Source organism: Diabrotica virgifera, chromosome 1 (genome assembly GCF_917563875.1).
Source record: "Diabrotica virgifera virgifera chromosome 1, PGI_DIABVI_V3a".
In the NCBI taxonomy this organism is placed as follows: domain Eukaryota; kingdom Metazoa; phylum Arthropoda; class Insecta; order Coleoptera; family Chrysomelidae; genus Diabrotica; species Diabrotica virgifera.
In genome coordinates, this window is record NC_065443.1 from 314,163,007 (window position 1) to 314,184,159 (window position 21,153).

The 21,153-nt window shown below is 31.0% G+C and overlaps 1 protein-coding gene across 1 annotated transcript in view; it reads right to left on the reverse strand.

Annotated features, from left to right (window-relative positions):
• The window catches only part of LOC126886374 (uncharacterized), an 82,008-nt gene extending 66,098 nt beyond the window's left edge, over positions 1-15,910 (reverse strand). Inside the window, exon 1 of the mRNA XM_050653265.1 lies at positions 15,509-15,910. The gene's annotated coding sequence lies outside the window, so the exon portion shown is untranslated. The remainder of the gene's footprint in view (positions 1-15,508) is intronic.
• Between the last annotated feature and the right edge of the window lie 5,243 nt (positions 15,911-21,153).

Consider the following 21,153-nt stretch of genomic DNA (forward strand, 5'->3'; position numbering starts at 1 on the left):
GGCTGAATGACATAAAGTCCATGCCATAAAAAAAATTTAAAAAAAACTTCATTTTTTTGTTAAATGTTATTTTTGACCATTTCCCCCCCCCCCCCCCCTTGGTCATCCGTGTAACAAAAAAAAGGTTGGTCATCGGAAGGTTAAACCTGTTCATAAATTTTGTTACTATATTTTTTAACTCCGATTATAACAATAATAACTTTTTAGTTTAGATTTAGGTCAAAGTGTGTAATGTCATGTTTTATGTATAGTATTTTTACTACAAAAGCGATATTACGTAGGTCAAAATTTTTGACGTAAGAGAACTGTCAAAACATTAGAATGTGACTTTTCATTATTGTCATTTTATTATAAACATGGCAATAATGAAAAGTCACAATCTGATGTTTTGACAGTTATCTTACGTCAAAAATTTTAACCTACGTAATATCGCTTTTGTAGTAAAAATACTATATTTTTTAGCCCTAACACATTTGTAGGTAGCAAATCATATTTGTTATTCTTATCTTATTTTAATTATATTCATTTTTTTGATTTAACGAAATAAACCTATCAATAAAAAAACTGTTGTTTAGTTGTGTACACCCAAAAACTAACTTGATGTAATACAGATGTCAATTGAATATGACGTAAATACATGTCATAAAGATGTCTTACGTCACAAAATTACCACAATAAAACGTTGCCACTAATTGCTCAATTTAATGTCATTCAAGTTAGATGTGATGAATAGGGCTTTTTATTCACAGTCATTTGTTTTGAGCTTCTGTCATGTGTCACATAATATTAATATATATACGTCATACGTTATTGGTAATACCAATGATACAAATCAAAGACGTATGGCGTAAATATATTAATATTGTATGACACATGACAGGAGCTCGAAACAAATGACAATCGATGAAAAGCCCTATTGATGGCAAATTGGTCATTAAACCTGACATCATATTTTGGTCATGTTTAGGTCTCCTACCAATTAAGACTAAAAAAACATGTCATTTAGACTTCACTCTGTTGGCTGGTCAGTTAAAGGATTTGAAATATATGGATTACTGAATTTTAAAGAAAGCTGCATTAAATATAATGAAAAAAGACAACCTATGACAATAAAACATTAATTGTTAGTCTTTGTTCTGCTCATACTTAACATAATCGTCCTATTTGAAGTCCACATACTGTGTAATAAAACTTAAAGCCACTTTGTGGGCGTTTTTGACATTTTCATAATTGTCTTTAATAGTAAAATGTATGTGTAACACAATAGATGTAAAATTATTATTATTAACACATTTACGGACACGCTTTGCCTGTAGCCACGTCTTCTTATGGAGCAAATGACTTCATATGCAGTCGTGTCTGTGAATGTGTTAAATAATTAACAGAAAAAATTATTTTAATTGCTTTAGCTTTCAATATAAACCACAATAATACCACCATTAATTTTTAAGTATATTATGTAAGAAAATAGAATTTACCTAATAACTCACCTCGCCGCCAGGTAAAGTAAAGGTGCTACGTCACTGAAATGTTTTTTCATTTTGATTTATTTTGTTGCTTTAGTTAGCAGATACATGATGGGAATTATTCATACAATACATATTAATACTATTAAAACTAATACATATTAATACTATTAAAACTAATACATATTAATATTCTAAATAATTATTTAATACTAAAATAAAGAAAAATGTCTATCTATACTACATTAATTGAGACATTTTCACTTTTCTTTTCGCAGGATCCTCGGGATTTTAAAGCTGTGTCTCTATCTTTATCTTGTTTTGTACAATAATTATTGTTTGAGAATGGCATACATACATAATAAGATGCTTCATGTTTTTGTACTCCTGTGACTGCAGTACTGAATATTATTTTGTTTCTCTTCCTGTGCCATCCACACAGTAAAATCTACAAAAACAACAGATGATTACATGGGAAGTTATACCAGTCTATATTCCTTGGTTATACCACAGTATAGGAGGAATTCCTCCTAGGCTGTGGTTATACTACTTATAGCTTACTTTTATCTAATATCTACCTACATAAAACTACCTTTGATATCAACATCAACCTTAATACTTAAAAAATAAATAATAATGTGGAAGTTATTCCATACCTACCTAAAGAGTTTTTGAATTGAAATTTTACCAACTGGGTAGGTTGCCCATGTTTTTCCTGCAAATGAAATCGTAAATCCCTATTGCCATTAATTTGCACTGTAAACAAGTATATCTCTTTTGGGCTTAATCTTTTTAGGACTAACATAATTAAGCGTTTTAAATTATAACACAGTACATACAATACTTGTTTTAATTTATTTACATTTGTAAATAAATAATCACAAAAGTAAGGTTAAGATTCGGATGTCAAATTTTAAACCAATTCGCATTAGAAATTTTAAAATTCCCGCTATGTAAATCTGGCAACAGCGCGGTTGCGTGCTGGATATTTAATCTCTCCCTTTTAGCTATGCTAGAGAAATTCAATTCTAGAGTTGATGTTATGGAATATCATTATGTATTTTCGTTAACGCAATAGGGCTTTTCATCGATTGTCATTTGTTTCGAGCTTCTGTCATGCGTCACATAATATTAATATATCTACGTCATACGTCTTTGGTTTGTATCATTGTAAATACAAATAACGTATGACGTAGATATATTAATATTATGTGACATATGACAGAAGCTCGAAACAAATGACTGTGAATGAAAAGCCCTATTGATGAAATCCGATTGACATCAATAATTAGAATAAAGAACTAGAGATATTATTTGTACAGTAAACAAAAACAAAGAAAACTATCTGACAAGTAATGACGTTACGTGGCCATGACGAAAAGTCACATTCTAATATTTTGACAGTGCTTTTACGTAAAAAATTGTGACTTACGTAATATCGCTTTTGTAGTAAAAATACTATATATGAGGCCATTATTTGCAAAACTCGCTAATCGACAAAAGTTTCGAAAATGATTTTTTTTGTAAAGTTTATTTTAATTTTAAATAGGAATCGAATGATATAATCAGAATTTCTCAAAATTTGTTCTTTAGCATACAAATGCTGTCGAAGAAACTACAGTTATTTGCAGAACTCGCTCTTCGCTTTGAACGTTTATCTGCAAAACTCGCTGTTTGCTCAACCACCAATGAAATTTGCCGGTTGGTTCACGTGACAAACACGTTATTACAACAGCTGTGTGCTGTGTTGAAGAAACGAATTTTCAGTAGTTTGTAATTATTATTCAAGCGATTAAACGGTTATATTTTGGCGAATTAGGAACAGTTTTTTTTATTGTTATGGAGTTAATAAGTGAAAATGGTTGTTCTGTTAAACCTAGTCCACAGGGAAAAGGACGCAAAAAAGTTCTTCAGCCAGAAACACATAAAAGGAATGTGGATAAACTTGCTAGGTAAGTGCTTCATATTAAAATTTATGATTTTAGACTTCTGCGACAATCATTTGATTTTTTATGCAGTTTCGCTTGTGTTTCGCGTTTTAACCTTGAGTAGGGTTACACAGAAAGTTTATTAAAAGAGTTGTATTGTTACAGAAATGCACCAAAAGCACTGCCGGCCTTTCCAACTTGTGGTCATAACGGACGACCCGGACTGCCGTATTACCACACTCACGATGAAGCAAGTGATAGATTTTCATGCCTACCTTTATGAGTCAAAAGATAAAATTAAACAAGATCTTATGATATTGGTATGTTGTAAGGGACAGAAACCGAAAAGAGGGAAATCTAATCATGCTGCAGTGTCGATAAAATACCATGTACGTTTGAGTGAAGGTAAGATGATTAGAGTATGTGCCAAGTCATTTCTAGGAATCACAAATTTAAGCAAGGACCGCATACAAAGAGTTGTAAGAAATTTTGTTATAACTGGGGAGCTACCCAGGGAACGTAGATGTGGCAATAGAGTGGGTCCAAAAAATGATGAAAAAAGAAACTGCATCAAAAAATTTATAGAATCCATAACATGTACAGAATCTCATTACTGTAGAAGCAAGACAAGCGTGAGGGTCTACTTGCCATGTGACTTGAATTTTAAGAAACTTTTCGACCATTATCTTCGGAGAGTGCCTCAGCCTATGCATGTGAAGCTTAGTTATTTTCGAAAGTATGTGAATGTTAACTACAACATCGCTTTTGGAACTCCGCTGACTAACTGTTGCTCCACTTGCTTGAGAACAAAGGAGCAGTTGAAAGTAGCAACTTCTTTAGCTGTTCGGCAAAAGTTAACCATTGAGCATCGTGTTCATATCGTAAAAGCAAAGGATTTTTTCAAACTCCTTAAAAATCCGAAACCCAACACAACTTACTTTTCGTTCGACTGCCAAAAAAACTTAGCACTGCCTAGACTGCCTGATCAAGCAGCATATTTCAGCCAGCGAATAAACTATAATAATTTTACAATTGTTGCTGGAACTTCTGCAGATAAATTAAGACCAACAAATGTGTTTTCTTACGTGTGGACAGAAATTGACTCTCGAAAAGATTCTAATACAATAGCGTCAGCTTAGCAACATGCTCTAAAGAATTTTGATTTTGATGTCAGCATAGAAACAGTACGTTTGTTCGCTGATGGTTGCGGCGGACAAAACAAAAATTCGAATATGATGGCAATGTTGGCTTATTGGCTTCTAGAAGAATCGCCGAATCATATTAAACAAATTGAATTAATTTTTCCGATCGTCGGTCATTCCTTTATTCCACCTGATCGTATCTTCGGCCTTATAGAAAAAGACATTAAAAAAAGGCCTGTTATCGTGGAGATTAGTGGCTACGACGATTTAATCAGAAAGCATTCCACTGTACGGAAAATCGGTATTGATTGGGATGTGTTTGATTGGAGGACACAAACAAAACGAGTTATTAAGCTGCCTAGTTCATGGCACTTTGAATTTAACAAGGCAAAGCGGTTAATTTTTTTCAAAAAAGCCAACAATGTTCTAGTCAAAGGTGAACCCAATTACCGAAATGACGTTGGAAAAGCTAAAAGCGTTTGTAAGAAAAATTGGTCTCTTTCTTCAGTGGCTCCTAAGAAATTACCACTGGGAAAAGAACTAAAGGGGGATAAAGGAACTATTAATAGTCTCCTTTCCAAACACTATGGAGAAAATTGGAGAAGCCTTCCTGAACTAAATTTTTACAAAGAGCACTTGAAGACAGATTCTACGTCACCAGAAGAAACCGTTGATGGTTTGGAAAATTGCCAAAATGCAGAAAATGACTGTTTTTTTATTTGAGCATGACTGATTGATATTACTTTCGTTTTTTTTTGTTGGTTTGTTATTTTTTATATATTTATTTGCAAAACTGGTTGTTTGCAATAAACATTATTTTTTTTCTAAAAATCTGTAAATATTTTAGGCTACAAACTTCTAATTTCTATTGCTAAAAACTATAAGCAACATTAATAAAACTCTTTACGTTGTGAGCTAAACACTACTCGGCCGTTAATCGTTTTTTTCGATTTCCCAAAAAATGACTTTCGAGCAAAGAGCAAGTTTTGCAAATAATGGCCTCATATGTTTGGTTGCCTACACCATAGGTCACTGCCAATCACAGAGCGTTTAATTTATGCAAGCAATGTATGTTGTGTTGCCTATAATGAAATCGTTCATTAATAGAAAATCATTCATTAATAGGGGTCATTAATCAATGATTTTGAGGGTGTTAAAATTGATCATAAATGGACGGTCGACGGAAAAAATATTAAATGCTCATTATTAAATGATTAAGTGGTTTTAATAAAAAATATTAAATTATTAAATCCTTGCCCATTTTCAAGAATATTCATTCAAGTCAGAATTAGTCATCATCATCATCATCACACAGCCAAATTTGTCCTCTGTCGGCCTGCTCAAGATGTCTCCACCCTTCCCTGTCCTGCGCCGCTGCAATCCAGTTTGTCGCCATTCTTTTAATGTCGTCGGTCCATCTGGTAGGTGGCCTTCCACGACTTCGTTTGTCTTTGTCTGCCCTTGGCCGCCACTCTAAAATCTTCTTTGTCCATCTGTTGTCTCTCTACCTTGTGACGTGTCCGGACCTTTCCCACTTTAACTTCGTAATGCGTTTTATGATGTCTTCCACTCCAGTTCTTCGCCGTAACTCGTCATTTCGTATTCTGTCTCTCAAAGTTAAGTCAAGCATGGATCTTTCCATTTTTCGTTGTGCTACTTGTAATTTTCTTATTGATGCTTAAGTATCAGCTCCATAAGTAAGCACCGGTAGTACGCACTGGTTAAATGCTTTTCTTTTTAGCTTGATTGGGATGTTTTCCTTGCACACATCTCTTAGTGTGCCCAGAATTAATTATGTCTTCCAGCAATTGTAAATACATTTCTCCAGTCAAATTACCATGTAAAAAGTAAAAATGATCCCATCAGTCATCACCAAAAATCAGAGGTGTAACCAGGATGATCCTAAGGGGGGGTTACAACTACTTGATGGTCTCTGGGGGGTATGGAATAGTAATGGTGTTAAGCGTATAGACCTCAAAGTACATCCAAATGAGGGGGAGTTATAACCCACAAAACCCCTCCTCCCCCCTGGTTACGCCTATGCCAAAAATACCGACGTAAATGTATGGGAATCTAACTCGCAATAAAAAAATGGCGTCGTAATTGTAAAAAGACCTTAATTTTCTTGCAAGGAATTCTACAATTTCTCTATTTTGTCTATTTAAATGACGAAGTATTTTCTAGAACTTAATACTTTCTTTTGATAAAACTTCTCTACATGGTTCTCTACTATGGTTTATCCAAAATAACTGGAAAACCATATTTAAAAGATTCATCACTATCCAATCTACACTCGGGTGCAAAATTAACCGGACACCTTAAAAATGGGTAATTTTTGATGTCTCGCAATTCCTAAACCTGTTGTCCGATTTAAGTGATTTTTTAATATGTTATAGCCTTATTCTTCAACAATATCGTTCCAATAATATTGTTGCTAAACAGGTAAATTTTCATTATATACCGGGTGTACAAATGAAGCTGTGTTTTTTTCTAAAACTTCGCATCGCCTTGTGGAGTATTCTAACATTTACAAAATACTCAAATTTAAACCCAAATATAGCCTCATGTTTTCTCAACATTCTGTTTTTTGAGTCATTCGCTTATGTTGGACCGTTAAAAAGTTAGGTACTTTAACAGCTAGCCATGTTTTTTTATCAAAACAGTATGTTTTTAAATAAGCATGGCAAACTTTATGGAGTTATTCCACATGAAAAAATAATGACAGTTTGCTTTATAAACCTATGTCCGCAAATGCTTAATTTCTAAGATAGAGGGTGTTGAAATTTTTGTTATAAACTGACGATTTATTTATTGCTTTAAAACCGGTTGAGATATGTAAATGGAATTTGGTGGGTTTTAAGACGTAGTTATTATACAACTTTTGACATACAAGTTAGAATTTAATATTCACCACTGGCGCGCATACGGGTAATATGAGCTAGTTGTATGTCAAAAAATGTGCAATATTTACGTCTTAAAACCCACCAAATTTCATTTGCATATCTCAACCAGTTTTAAAGCAATAAATAAATCATCAGTTTGTAAGAAAAATTTCAACACCCCCTATCTCAGAAACGAAGCATTTGCGGACATACCGTTTATAAAGCAAACTGTCATTATTTTTTCATGCAGAATTACCCTTTAAAGGTTGCCATACTTATTTAAAAAGATCCTGTATTGATGAAAAACATGGCTAGTTGTTAAAGTACCTAACTTTTTTATGGTCCAATGTACGCGAATGAACCAAAAAGCAAAATGTTTGGAAAACATGAGGCTGTAGTTAGATTTCAATTTCAGTATTTTGTAAATGCTAGAATATTCCACAGGGTGATGCGAAGTTTAAGAAAAAAACACAGTTTCATTGGTACACCTCGTATACAATGAAAATTTACCTGTTTAGCAACAATATTATTAAAACGGTATTGTCAAAGAATAAGGCTATAACATATTAAAAAATCACTTAAATCGGAAAACAGGTTTAGGAATTGCGAGACATCAAAAATTAGCCATTTTTAAGGTGTCCGGTTAATTTTGCACCCGAGTGTATTTTCTCTATTATTTTCATTTCCAGACGTAACCTTAATACAAATCACTCACGCACAACATTATTATAGCAGGACAACGCATGTTTTGTTATTTAATCACGTTTTCCGCTTATATAAAGTCGAATTTACCATATTCAAGTACAATTTAGACACTAATGTAGCACTATTTCCTTTCATAGATAACACCAGTATAAACATTCTCTACCAAATCTTAAATGGTGTATTAGATCTTCCCTTTGATTTGGCAATGTTATAAAATGGCGAATGAACTGGGTATGACAAGAATAAGATCTAAGAAAGTTTGGGAAACACAGTAAATATTATAGTTACTTAGATAAGTTCTAATAATTGTTAGTATACATACTATAGTGAACCCAAATTTTATAGATATTAAAGTTATATTATTTTATGAAAATATTCAAAAATTAGATCAGTAGTTTTTAATATCATCAAGCAATGAAAGTGGGTAGAAAAATATGTTTGATAATTTGACAAGAATGGAATACGAAGTCCCACACAAAATTGTGGAACAGTTTTTTTTAACAAAATACAACAATTTTCGCCAATTTCGAAAGAATTTTCTCACAACATTTTGTCACGTATTTTTGGAATGTTTATTTATGTGTACACCAATTTCTTTTCAATTATAACACAAACATTCTTGCGCCAATTGGATTCAAATAATGAGTTATTTAATTATTTTTAGTGCTATAAACACGATCAAGAAATGGCAATATAGTTATTTATGATATAAGTATTAAAAGTATAATTTTAAGGAACGCATGTGAAGGTTTGCAGAATGAGCGAAGCGAATTCTGCAATTCACATGAGTGCCTTAAAAATGTACTTTGAACACGTGTATCATACAATATTTTTTCTACAAACGTGTTAAAAATGCAATAATACAGTTTAAATTAAATTTTAAAAAACCTTTAATTCATTGAAAGGAGTTTTAAATTGCATCGTATATTACGGATCTTAGCAACCATTGTTGACTTAATTGTTTACGAAAGTTTTGAAGCATCTGTCAGACGCCTGTTAGTTTTTTAAAACGCGGTTGTGGATTTTTCGTTTAAATGCAAGAAAATATCGTAGAAAAAGATTAATTTCAAGATATAGAGGTAGTGGCCAGTCGAGCTATCCTGGATTTGTTGCCGAGGAAATCCAGAATGCAATATGATGTCGCTTATAATAAGTTTGAGAAAATTTGACATTTCACTTTAAACTGCAGTGCCTTAAAAATTTTGAAGCACCCATAGGGGAGTGCAATTAGAACGAAAACAGGCATTGTTTCGGAAAAATTCAAACAAGCTTATATTTTTCTAAAACTTTTTGAAGTTATACTTCTTTACCGGCGATAGAGGGTGATTTTTTTATATGTTAAAACCTATCAGCCCGGCGCATGCGCATTATAACTTTGTTCTGATTGGATGTTCAAATGACATGTCAAAAATTATCCGATATGGCAGCTGTGGTTTGGAGGTAAAGGTAAAGGTAAACAAATGTATAATATATTAGTTTTATTGTTGTGAGGACAGAAACAAAAAAGTTTATAATATTGTAGGGACTTTTAAATAGTTTTTAAAAGCAACAGGTACGTAATAATTGTTATTGTATCATAGGTATAAACCTACCTATTTGATCTGCCAAAATACATAGTATGTAATACTTTTATTTATATAATTTGATTACCATCAAAATTTCTATCAATATTCACCTAATATATTGTTTTTTTACTCTGTTTTGTTGTATTTTTTCAATTCTAAATCATTTCAATTCAAAATTAAAATAACTTGATCAATTTTCAAAATATCAAAATATCACAAGTTTAATCCGTTTAGTTAGTCGATCTTCGTAAATAATGACACATAGTGTCCATGGCTAAGCGGAGAAGGCGAATGAATTCCAATACCAACCGCTCTTATCAGCGCTGGTTCGAGTCCCAATAGAAACTTTCTTTTTTGTTTTTTTAATACATTTTATGATTGTAAGTATATTTATTATATAATTATATTTTCAGAAAATACGTACTTAGTTAAAAAATTTTTCGACAATTAATGTTCAGACATCATTTGTGGCTTGTTTAATGTGTTTGTGTGTGTTTTATTCTTTTATTATTTTAATTTTTGGCACTGTTCTAATAAAAATGTTTGAGAAGTAGTAAGTATAAATTAGTTTAATATTTAAACAAAATATAAATAAAAAGTATATTAATTTCGTTTAAATCATATAATAGAAGTATAACTTCTTACGTGCGTACAAAGTACACACATATTCTTTTTTGGTAGTTTATATACATGTTAAAGTAGAAAGTTCTACTCGCAGATTTGGCCGCTAATTGTTTATTAATTGTTTAAACAATAACAATTGTTTTGTATAAATAATATTAAAAATATTGTTGAATTCATCATTTTACTTTGATCAAATATGTTTCTATTTTGTTTTTGATTATGCTGAATCCGAATATGGCATTACAATTTAAAAATTCTTATACAGAAGCTCTTATACAGTATGTCTGCGTAGCTAGGAACCACATGCAAAACTTTTTTATTATCAATTTTACGAAAAAAGTTATTCTTCATAAAATGCTCTAGATTCTAGATAGTCAAAAATTTAAAACTCAACCGTCATATCAAATATTATCAGTTTTATACGAGTTATGTCAAAAATATAAATTTCGTTAAAGAGTAAAGTACCTTCATATTTCAGTATATCAAAAAATGCTATTATGAAAAGTTGTTTGAAATTAAAAGCTGTTTTAATAGAATTACTTCATTCTAATCGAAAAAATTTTTTTTAAATTTTTTCTCAAATTACGGATACCCATCATCATTTTATTATAATTATGATAACTATTTTATTATCAATTTTACGAAAAAAAGTTATTCTTCATAAAATACTCTACCTGGTCTAAAATCTAAGATACAACTAACAGATATTAAACTTTTGCAATTTTATACGAGATATGTAAAAAATATGAATTTTTCTTAAGAGTTAAGTGCCTTTATTATTCACAATATTTTACTTAAAAGGATGTAATTGAACACTGAAACATATTTTTTAATTCCAAACAACTTTTATTAATAACAATTTTCGATATTGTGAAATATAAAGCTACTTTACTTGTGAGTGAAATTCATATTTTTTGACATACCTTGTACAAAATTAATAAAATTTGACATTTAATGGTTACATCTTAGATTATATACGATGCAGAGTATTTTATAAAGAATAACTTTTTTTCGTAAACCTGATAATAAAAAAGTTATCAATAGGTTTCAAGTTACGCAGACATACTGTAAAATTACATACGCAGTCATACTGTAAAAAGACCCAACCAAAATTTTTTTTGTTGAACATTTATTATTGTTGAAGCTTATTATTAAATGTATTTTAGGTAAGTTTTATAGAAAAAAGTTTTGATTACTTTGTATAAACATTTTTTTAACTGGTAATTTTCGGTTTTTGTATTACATTTTTGTTATCGATCTTAATTTTCTCAAAAAGAAATAGTTTATTTCATTTCTAAAGTAAAATAATTCAGTGCATTTTAAATACTACATCCTAATCTTTGAAAAAGCACCTATAAAACTGTAATAAATCTGTTCAAACTTGAGTAATACTGTCTTAAAGTGGTGGTTATTCTGTAAAACTACGAAGTTTTCAAAAATTACATTTTTTGAGACGTCGTATCATTTGCATTAAATTTTTGAGATTTTTTTTGAGAAAAACATGGTTTAGTAAGATGTCTAAAGGTAAGATGTGCAAAATTGAGAGTTTTATAAGAACAATTGTATTAGTTACACATTTTTAAATCATTTTTAAACCAAATTAATGTAATTCTCACTTTCCGGCCCACACCATACTTATGTCCATACATTTTATTTATTTTTATTATATAACCATAAGATAACTAAATTATTCTTCTTTCATGATCAATTTATAAAATTTCATTTGATCCATTAGTTAAAGAATTACATTAAAATAACTCAACCGTGCACTTCGAAGTACGCTAGTTTACAGTGGGCCAATGTTTGTGAAAAGGGTGACTTTAGCGTTATAAATAAAAAATTATAGAAGCTACAGATTTAATTTTAGAAAAATCTTTATGGTTTTTTTGTTTTTTGTAAAATTTTCTAAATTTCTCAACGGTAAAATCAGTATTTTTCTAGAATTTATATTTTCGGAGTTATTTAAAAAATATCTAATTTCGCAGTTCATTTGTTTAATAAAAAATGAAGCACCCACTTTTTGAGTAGAACTTTTTGATATGTTGTTTATTAAACATTTCTTAATGAAATTACAAAAAGTTCTATCTTGTTTGATTTTTTCCGAAGTGAAAATCTATAGGCACTCCCCTACCAGTGCTTTAAAGCGACATTTGTAAGGCTCTTATGGAGTGCTAAAAATTGCATTTTTAATACGTTTGTAGAAAAAATCAGTTATAGGTCGGACAATCATTCGCAAGAGTAAAGATAGCCATTTTGATTCAAACCAATAAATGTCGTTAATTAGAAATTTATTATAATTAACTAAATGAATATATATATACAGGGTGGTGAATCGTAAAACGGGCCATAGGAAACTCAATGGAAAATTCTAAACTGTTGAATTCCTGCTTCCCTAATTATTTTACATTAAAAGTCATGAGAAGCTATTTGTAGAGGATTGAAATCTGCATTAAAAACAAAAGTTACAATTGCTCTACGATTTAAATACATTTCAAAATTTTGAAAAATATAATGTATTTGTACATTAGGTATGTTTGTGCAAGTTTGGCCACACGTTACTATTTAACTGACAGTACGCACACTATTGACTGAAGAAAAACATCTTTATTATTAATACTTTCTCCTTAACTGAGGGTATCTTATCAAGTTTATTGTGTTTTAAACAATAAATGATGAAATAAATAAAAAAGTGACAGTTCAAATTGTTAATATAATAACTTAATTATTACCAAATGCAACCTTATACACATTATTGCACTGTGTGTGGCCTAAATTTGGCGTGATACTGTTTAAAATTCATTATATTTTTTACAAAATTTTTAATAATTATTGTTTGTAGAACAATTTTAACAGTTGTTTTCAATGTAGATTTAAATCCCCTACAAATAGTTTCTTACGACTTTTGATGTAAAATAATGAGGGAAGCAGGAATTCAACAGTTTATCATTTTACATTGAGTTTCCTATGGCCCGTTTTCCAATTCACCACCCGGTACATATATATATATATATATATATATATATATATATATCTTTATTGCACTAGATTGATCATTTTCTACACAATAAATCATTAAATGCCATTTATATTCTTGCATAATATGGCGATAGTATATTTTATGACTCCCGATCATAAGAAGACCTCTGAGAAAACAGCTAAACAGTTAAAGAGCCAAGTATTTATGAATAATTAACAACAGCTGTTTAAGCGACCATAACCATAAATCTAACATTTTTTATATCATGTTCAGCATGTAATACATTTTATACAAAAAATCAAAATGTGCAAAAAAATTGATGAATAATTTTAAAATATTAAGTAATGCTGTTATGTTAAATGTCTTGAAGAATTCTTACAGTCATTAGATAAAACTCATTCGGTTTGTTTTGTCATCGGCATAAACAATCAGAAGATTAATAAATCCAATATCTCTGCATTGGTACAGACACAACAAATCTTATTCTAGATAATAACAAGGAGATAGGGATTGTTGATGAATAATATTCAATGGAGAAGGAAGAGATGGTCAAGAAATTAACACCAGAATAATATAAGCTAGAAAAGCTATCGGATACTTTAATGGAAATATTTGTGAATGGATATTGTAAATGGATAATACTGACGACTGGAAAGGTAAGTAGAACAAAACAGCAAATAGAACAAAAATTTGAAATAGCCATGAAACAACTATCGATACAAAAATGAGACTGGTAAGGACTCTAATTCTTTCAGTTTTCACTTATGCATCGTAATACTAGACCATTATGAAGAAAGATAAAAAAATTATAGATGTAATTAAATGTACTACTGGAGACGAATGCTGAGAATAGAACAGGTGGCCTGAAGAACAAACGAACCTATAATACTGAACCAGCTAAATATAGCGAAAATATTAAGAACACAAACGTCAGAACAAATAATAGGCTATGTTCTACACGTGCTTCGAAGAAGTGGTCTTGAAAAACTTACCATCCAGGAAAAGGTAGAAGACAATATAAATCGAGGTATAGACCGTATATAAGATACATGGACCATATGGTTGGTGCTATTGGTACTTCATTGTAAAAATGAACTAGAATGACAGAAGATAGATAGAAATGGACTACCATTGGAAACATTAGCTAATAGCTTCACGATATCACGGTACCTGCATCAGGTTAACGACTAAAAGGAAGAACAAGTAGAAAGATAATGGTCGAATACGGTAAACCATGTAAAAAATCTTACTTAGGGTATGTATTGAGGGGGTCTCGACATATGGGAACGGGGATAAAAACTTATTGATTAAGATATGCATATAAGTGAGTAGTGTGGAATATTAAACGCCTCTACTAGGTACCGCTAGACACAGAAAAGTGCATGGTGTCCTGATCGGTGTTAAGACCATCAAGAGGAATTAATATTTGGCACCCGAAGAAGAAAACCTGGAAGGATGATATTATGCTGGTATAAAAAAATCGGACTCAGAGACTGTAAAAGAGTTTTGATTTTTTCATTTACTTTAAACAAATTCTAGGAAGACGAAAGTATTGTAAGAAGTGCTATTGTTTTTGTTTAAATTTGACATAAGTGTGGCATACTCAAAAAAAGGAACCTTAAGCTCGCGGGGACACATGAGCGGAACGCAGTTTAATCTACGCCACATTTTTTCAGCAATTGTTCACTAATGTACTACCACTTTAATAATTTTTCACCCCTAAGCCCCACTTAAAAGGAGTGATACCGCTACCTTAATGGTCAAGCTTGTCAAGCCAGCAGGCAGAATTAAAAAAAAATAGTATTCTGCTAGGTTTTTACCAATTTCTTCCACCCTAATAATTTTTCACCTCTCAATTACCCCTCGTGGGGAGTCAATAATTTTAGTTTAAATTTAGGGTGAAAACTTACCAGAAAACTGTGGTAATATTTTTTTTAATTCCGCTAGTTTGAATATTAAGCTAGCAAAATCGTACCCCTAAAGGGTGGTTTAGGGGTGCAAAAATTATTAGGGTGTTAATAAATAAGTGAAAACATGGTGAAAAAATATGGCGTAGGTTAAATTGGATCCCGTTCATGTGTCCCTCCTAGTTTAAGGGCCTTTTAGAAATTACGCTCTTTAAACTTGTCAATAATACTTCAGTGCCATCCTTTTATTTTAGATATACATTGGGGCTTAAAAAACCTGTAAAAATTTAAGAGAAAAACAAATTTTCTTACCTCCCTAAATCAACATGTTTAAAAAAATCCTCAGCAGTAAAATCCAATCAAGAGAACGACTTGATCCAGTACTATTTGGTACCAAAAAACTGTTTGGTCACTTACACACTACACAAAACGATAGAAAAAGGGAAAAATCACTTAACCTCCAGATAAATAAACAACAAAATAGTTTCTTGTTTCTTTTCTTATCTACTTCACTTCCTGCTGCTTCGACATGATCCTGTAGCATCTGCTGAACAATTAAGTAAAATACTTGTTTAGTTTTATTATAATTGTGATTAAGAACACGCACTCTTGAATTCGACAGTTGTCACGCTGTTGGTGTCTTCAGCGGTTTTTTCGCTACCTTGAGTGACATATGGCGTGGTTTAATGAGTATGAAATGGCAAGAAACCACGGTTTTGGTTCACGGTACCCGGTTGCTGAACGCAGAGGCGAGAAACTCGCAGAAGACTGAAATTTTGCGGTAGAGATGTGACTGACGATGGTGAAAGGAACGGATCTTCTAAAAAAAAATGGCAGAAAACAACAGTATTATAAAAAACGCTGGACGGAAGGGCCGCCCGAGAACTTTATCGTGCCGATCTATTATCGTTATGGTACTAGATATTGGTATTCTATAAAAATAACAAAGTTACTCGTTATTTTGATATTTTAGAAACACCTACTGTACTTAAAAGTATTTTATGGTTCTACGCATCATTAATTCCTGCATTTGAGAAAATGTTCGATGCCATATTTCGGGGACACACTATAGATGTGTAGATTATTGCATAAATCAATAGAATATTATAGTCATACTTTCATTTCAAATTAGTTCATTTTTCTGAGAAATTAATAGTTTACAATATTTGCATTTCATTCTATTTCGATTACGCCAGTCAATGCGCGAGATTAAGAACAAGATATTATCTCCAAATTCTATCCTACTGCATGGATTTTAATGAAATTTTGGGAGTAGCCCAATCTCCTAATTCAAAGTCTATCCTATATACTATGGCGCTTTTATCATGGGGGAAGTTCCCACCACTTCTCAGGGGTGAAATATTTTTATTTTCGAATTACATGGAGAAAAAGGAAGATTTTTAAGAAAATTTAAAAATTCATTTTATAATTTGATCACATTTTTTAAAAAAACCATTCATTTTAAACCCGTTTAACTTTTTGAAAGTAGAAATAACACTATATTAAAAGGTATTGAGAAGAAAAACAATTCATTTAAATTATGGTGGATGGGGAGTTAAATGTATATACTTTTCATTTTTCCTTAAAGTACATTAGTCATTATATTTTTTGCACCATATCTCGCTTAGTTTGTAAGTAACCGACATTTAACGGTGCTCGTTTTAAAGGCCTTTTCAAACACTACAAAAGGTGTTGGTAGCATTATACACCTAAAACCTACCGTTCCTCTGTTATTTCAAGTTGAATACACCAATTTGAGCATGCACCAAAAAACAAACTATTTTCACCTACCATATCTCTTTTTGTATTATAAATAGAACATTTACGAAGGAACGAATCTCTTTATTATTTATAATCTAAAAAATGTTTTATATAGAGTTTTTAGTTCGACGCATAGTTTTTAAGGTATTCACAAAAAATCCGTCCGAAAAGGTGTCATTTTTCAATGAAAATGGCCAATTTTCAACTACGCATAACTCAAAAAGTATTGAGTTCTCAAAAAAAAGTATAGACCAGTTTTTGCTTAGAAATAGGTTCTTCAGCCACTTCCGTGCTTATTTTGACCAACAAATTTTCCACCCCCTTGAAGAAGTGGGAACCGCCCCAAGATAAAAGCGCCATAGTATATAGGGTAGATTTTGTTTCTTGAGCTATTCCCTACTTACTGTGAAAATATCAAGAACATCAATGTAGTAGGATGGAATTCGGAGCCAAATACCCTCATTGACTGCTCTACAATAATGCTCTGCTATGAACGCGTGAGAGAGGACACACATAAGATTATAGCAAAATTTCTATTTACCGTAACTTTTCGAGTTTTTGAGCTACAGCAATAAATTTTATGTCATTGGAAAGGTAATTTTGCATTATTTCAAAATGTGTTAAAATATACAGGGCGTATCAAAAAAATTAAGATTTTTATTCATTTCCGGTTCAACCGGAAGCCATGTTTTTGGTAAAATTTATTGTGATAATAGATAATAAAATACCATATATGTCTGCAAAATTTCAAATTTTAGTTTCTATTAAGAAGGAAGTTACGGGCACTCGAATATTTTTTTATAAAAAATTCATAACTCCCCTCCTATGGGGAGCTAAGATATATGACTAATGTCATTCAATTTACTGATAGGATATCAAAAATATATCAAAAAATAAAAAAAATCCTTGGAGCCATTTTTGAGAAAATCTAGTTCAAATTTATGTCAAACTTTGACCCCTTAAATATAGGCAACCCGTAACTTTTTCTGAAAAACGATAACATCTTTCTTATAGCTTTAGGCTATATAACGACTTTTTCAAATTAAACTTATCTTCAAAAACTTTTTAGATAGATAGGGAAATGTGTCGGGGGGGCGGTCGGCCATGTTGGCCGCCATTTTGAATTTGGAAATGTCAAATTCCGTACTTTTATTTACCTATCGATGAGCTTACTTTGAGTTGAATTTCATTTATTTCTGTCAAAATTTGCAAAAATGGGCCCTAAATAACCCCCCTATTTCGGCCCCCCTTTGAGAGATTTTTTTTAAAAGCTTAGTTTCTCGACAAAATTCTCTTAAACTTACTCATACCGAATTTCATCAAAATCGGTCCAGTAGTTTTTGCTGGGCGGTGGCGACATACGTACGTACATACGTACGTACGTACGTACGTACGTACATACTTCCGACATGTTTTTTTTATTTGCTTTTTAGACTCAGGGGGACTCAAAACGTCGAAAAAAAGTGAAATCTGAAAAAATTTTTTTTGCACGATCCTATAACTTTATCAATTATACTATACTACATATATAGTACGATAAAGTAAAACAGCATATAAGAATAGTTAGTTTTCATTAGTTACGAGTGACTAAAATTAAACATGTTATAAAAAAAATCAATTAAAAATCAAAAAATAAAAAAAATTGAAAAAATCTAACACATTCGTCAAAGAAAAGCGTGACGCGTCTTCATCGAATAAACGGTTTTCGCACCACGCTTTTATTTAACGAATGTGTTAGATTTTTTCAATTTTTTTTTTGCTTTTTAGTTGTTTTTTGAAGATATTCTTCTTTAGCGGCGAATCGATTGAGGGTAAAATTTGATTATTCCGCGCGCATGCGCACACCGACAGTATGGTATTAGTCGTTATACGGGCTCTGATTGGGTGTTGAAATTTTGAAATGATCTGTCAATAATTGTTCAATATGGAGGTTATCGGTAAACAAAAATATTGTATAATATTAGTTTTTATTGATGTGTGGACAGAAATAAATCAAATTTATAATTATAGTGACTTTTTAAATAGTTTTGAAAAGCCGCAGGTACGTAATTCTAAATGTTTCAGTTGGAAATACCTAATAGTTTCAATACCTATCTATTTGGAAAATACAAACAAAATAATGTAGTTACCAATTAGTAGGCAATGCTTTAATTTACATAATCTGATTACGAACAAACTTTCTACATATCTTCATCTCATATATCGTTTTCTTACTCTATATTTTGTTGTATTTTATTTCGACAAAAATCAAACTAATAATTTTATTAAATTCATATAAATTTATGGTGTAAACGTTTAGTTTCTGTATATTCCCACATGGCGTATACGCGAATGTGGTGCAGTTTGAAATGCCGTCAACTTTCGTACGGCGCGGTAGACGTGAAGTTTGTTCAAGCCCCAAGCAAGTTATTATTTTTTTATTTTTTTTTATAGATTTTATGATTGTAAGTATATTATTATATAATTTTTGAAGATATTCTTCTTTTTTGAAAGTGGTAGATAAGAAAGTTAGTTTGATTTTTAAATAAAAGAAGTACAAATAACCTTTTAAGTATATTTACTTCGTTTAAATTACCTATTATATAATAGAAGAATATCTTCTTACGTGCGTACAAAGTACACACACATTCTTTTTTTTATAATATGTTTAATTTTAGTCACCCGTAACAAAGAAAAGCGTTTCTTAAAAATATTTTTTTTAATATTTTTTTATTTTTTACTTTTTAGTCTTACACTTTTCAAACATTAAAATATATCGTCATGTTTATTAAAATATGTATAAATCATATGATGTACTAACGTGAAAAGTAGTCGGAATCGGCAAAAAATTTGAAACTTTATTGTTTATTTATGAAGCATAACGTAAAAAATTAACGTAAAAAGTGAAATTATGTATAGTTCATATAATTAGCTACAATCTGTAAAACTTTCAAGTTTCTTCATTGTAAAAAACAAGAGAATTTAAGCATTTTCCATTAAAATCGTTATTTTTTATTTAAACAATTAATAAACAGAAATTTTTTTTATTGACTATTCGTGTATTGTTCCCGCGAATGCATACGTCTGCAAATTTTTAGTCATTTGCATTGAAGAAAAAGCAGTCAAATTAATGTCCAAAGATTTGACCCAAACGATTGAACTAAAGAAAAGCGTTCAATTAATTAATACGACAAAACGAATTCTAATGTTAATTGTAGCACAAAACGTCGACGCTGCCAAGCCAAAACGGCATAAACGCCAAAATGACCACTTTTTAGTTAGCTGCACTAAAAAATAGGATTTTAATTTCCGCACCAGACAGTCAACGCGGAATAACCGCAGAAAAAGTGAAATAGGTGTAATATAGGTTTAAAATTTTTATAAACGCCAGTCTAGTCACGCACGTGAACACCGACGTGAACACCGATTGACATAATCGCCAGTGCCCGTAAGATTATCATTGTGTACATTTCGGTCCAGTAATAATAGTAAAGGTATGTATTTTTACAATTTTTATGGATAACTAACATGGTATTATCTACCTTTGCAATATTTTAAATTTGTATTGATTTTTAAAGCGTAAACACACTGAATTTCTTTAAAAACTATGAGGCGTTTATGCCAAAACCACATATTTACATCGTGGTTGACACAAGTGCCATTCCTCAATGGTATTCTTATGCAGGTTTCTTATTTAAAAATTGCGCAAATAAAAAGTTTATTTTAAAATATTCTATTGTAACTTTGTACTAGTGTGATGAACAATTAATTTTGTATTACAGCATAGAGTTCAAATCAATTTTATATAGCTAAAAATGGCGATCGATTTTTGGCGTTTATGCCATTTTTTTGTTGCACATGAATAGCAGAAGTAAAAAAATAATGGCCTTACTAAATGAAAATAAAACATATACCGAATCAGTACAAAATGATATACTGACTGACAATAATCCCCCTATATTTCCCTTAGAGGTTTATGACATTTATAATGCCAACATTGCAGAAGCTTTTAGCAATGACATTATCATCTTTGAGGAACCACCAGACGTTGCAGTAGAAGAAGAAATATTTAGTCACGATCTCACATCATGTTTCAACTTAGCAGCAGATAATGGTTTGAATGCCGGTATAAGTAGCGATCAAAATAAGGAAAATACATACAATCAAATCAATACGGATGTTGAACCAAATATTGACAGTGATTATGAATTAGAATC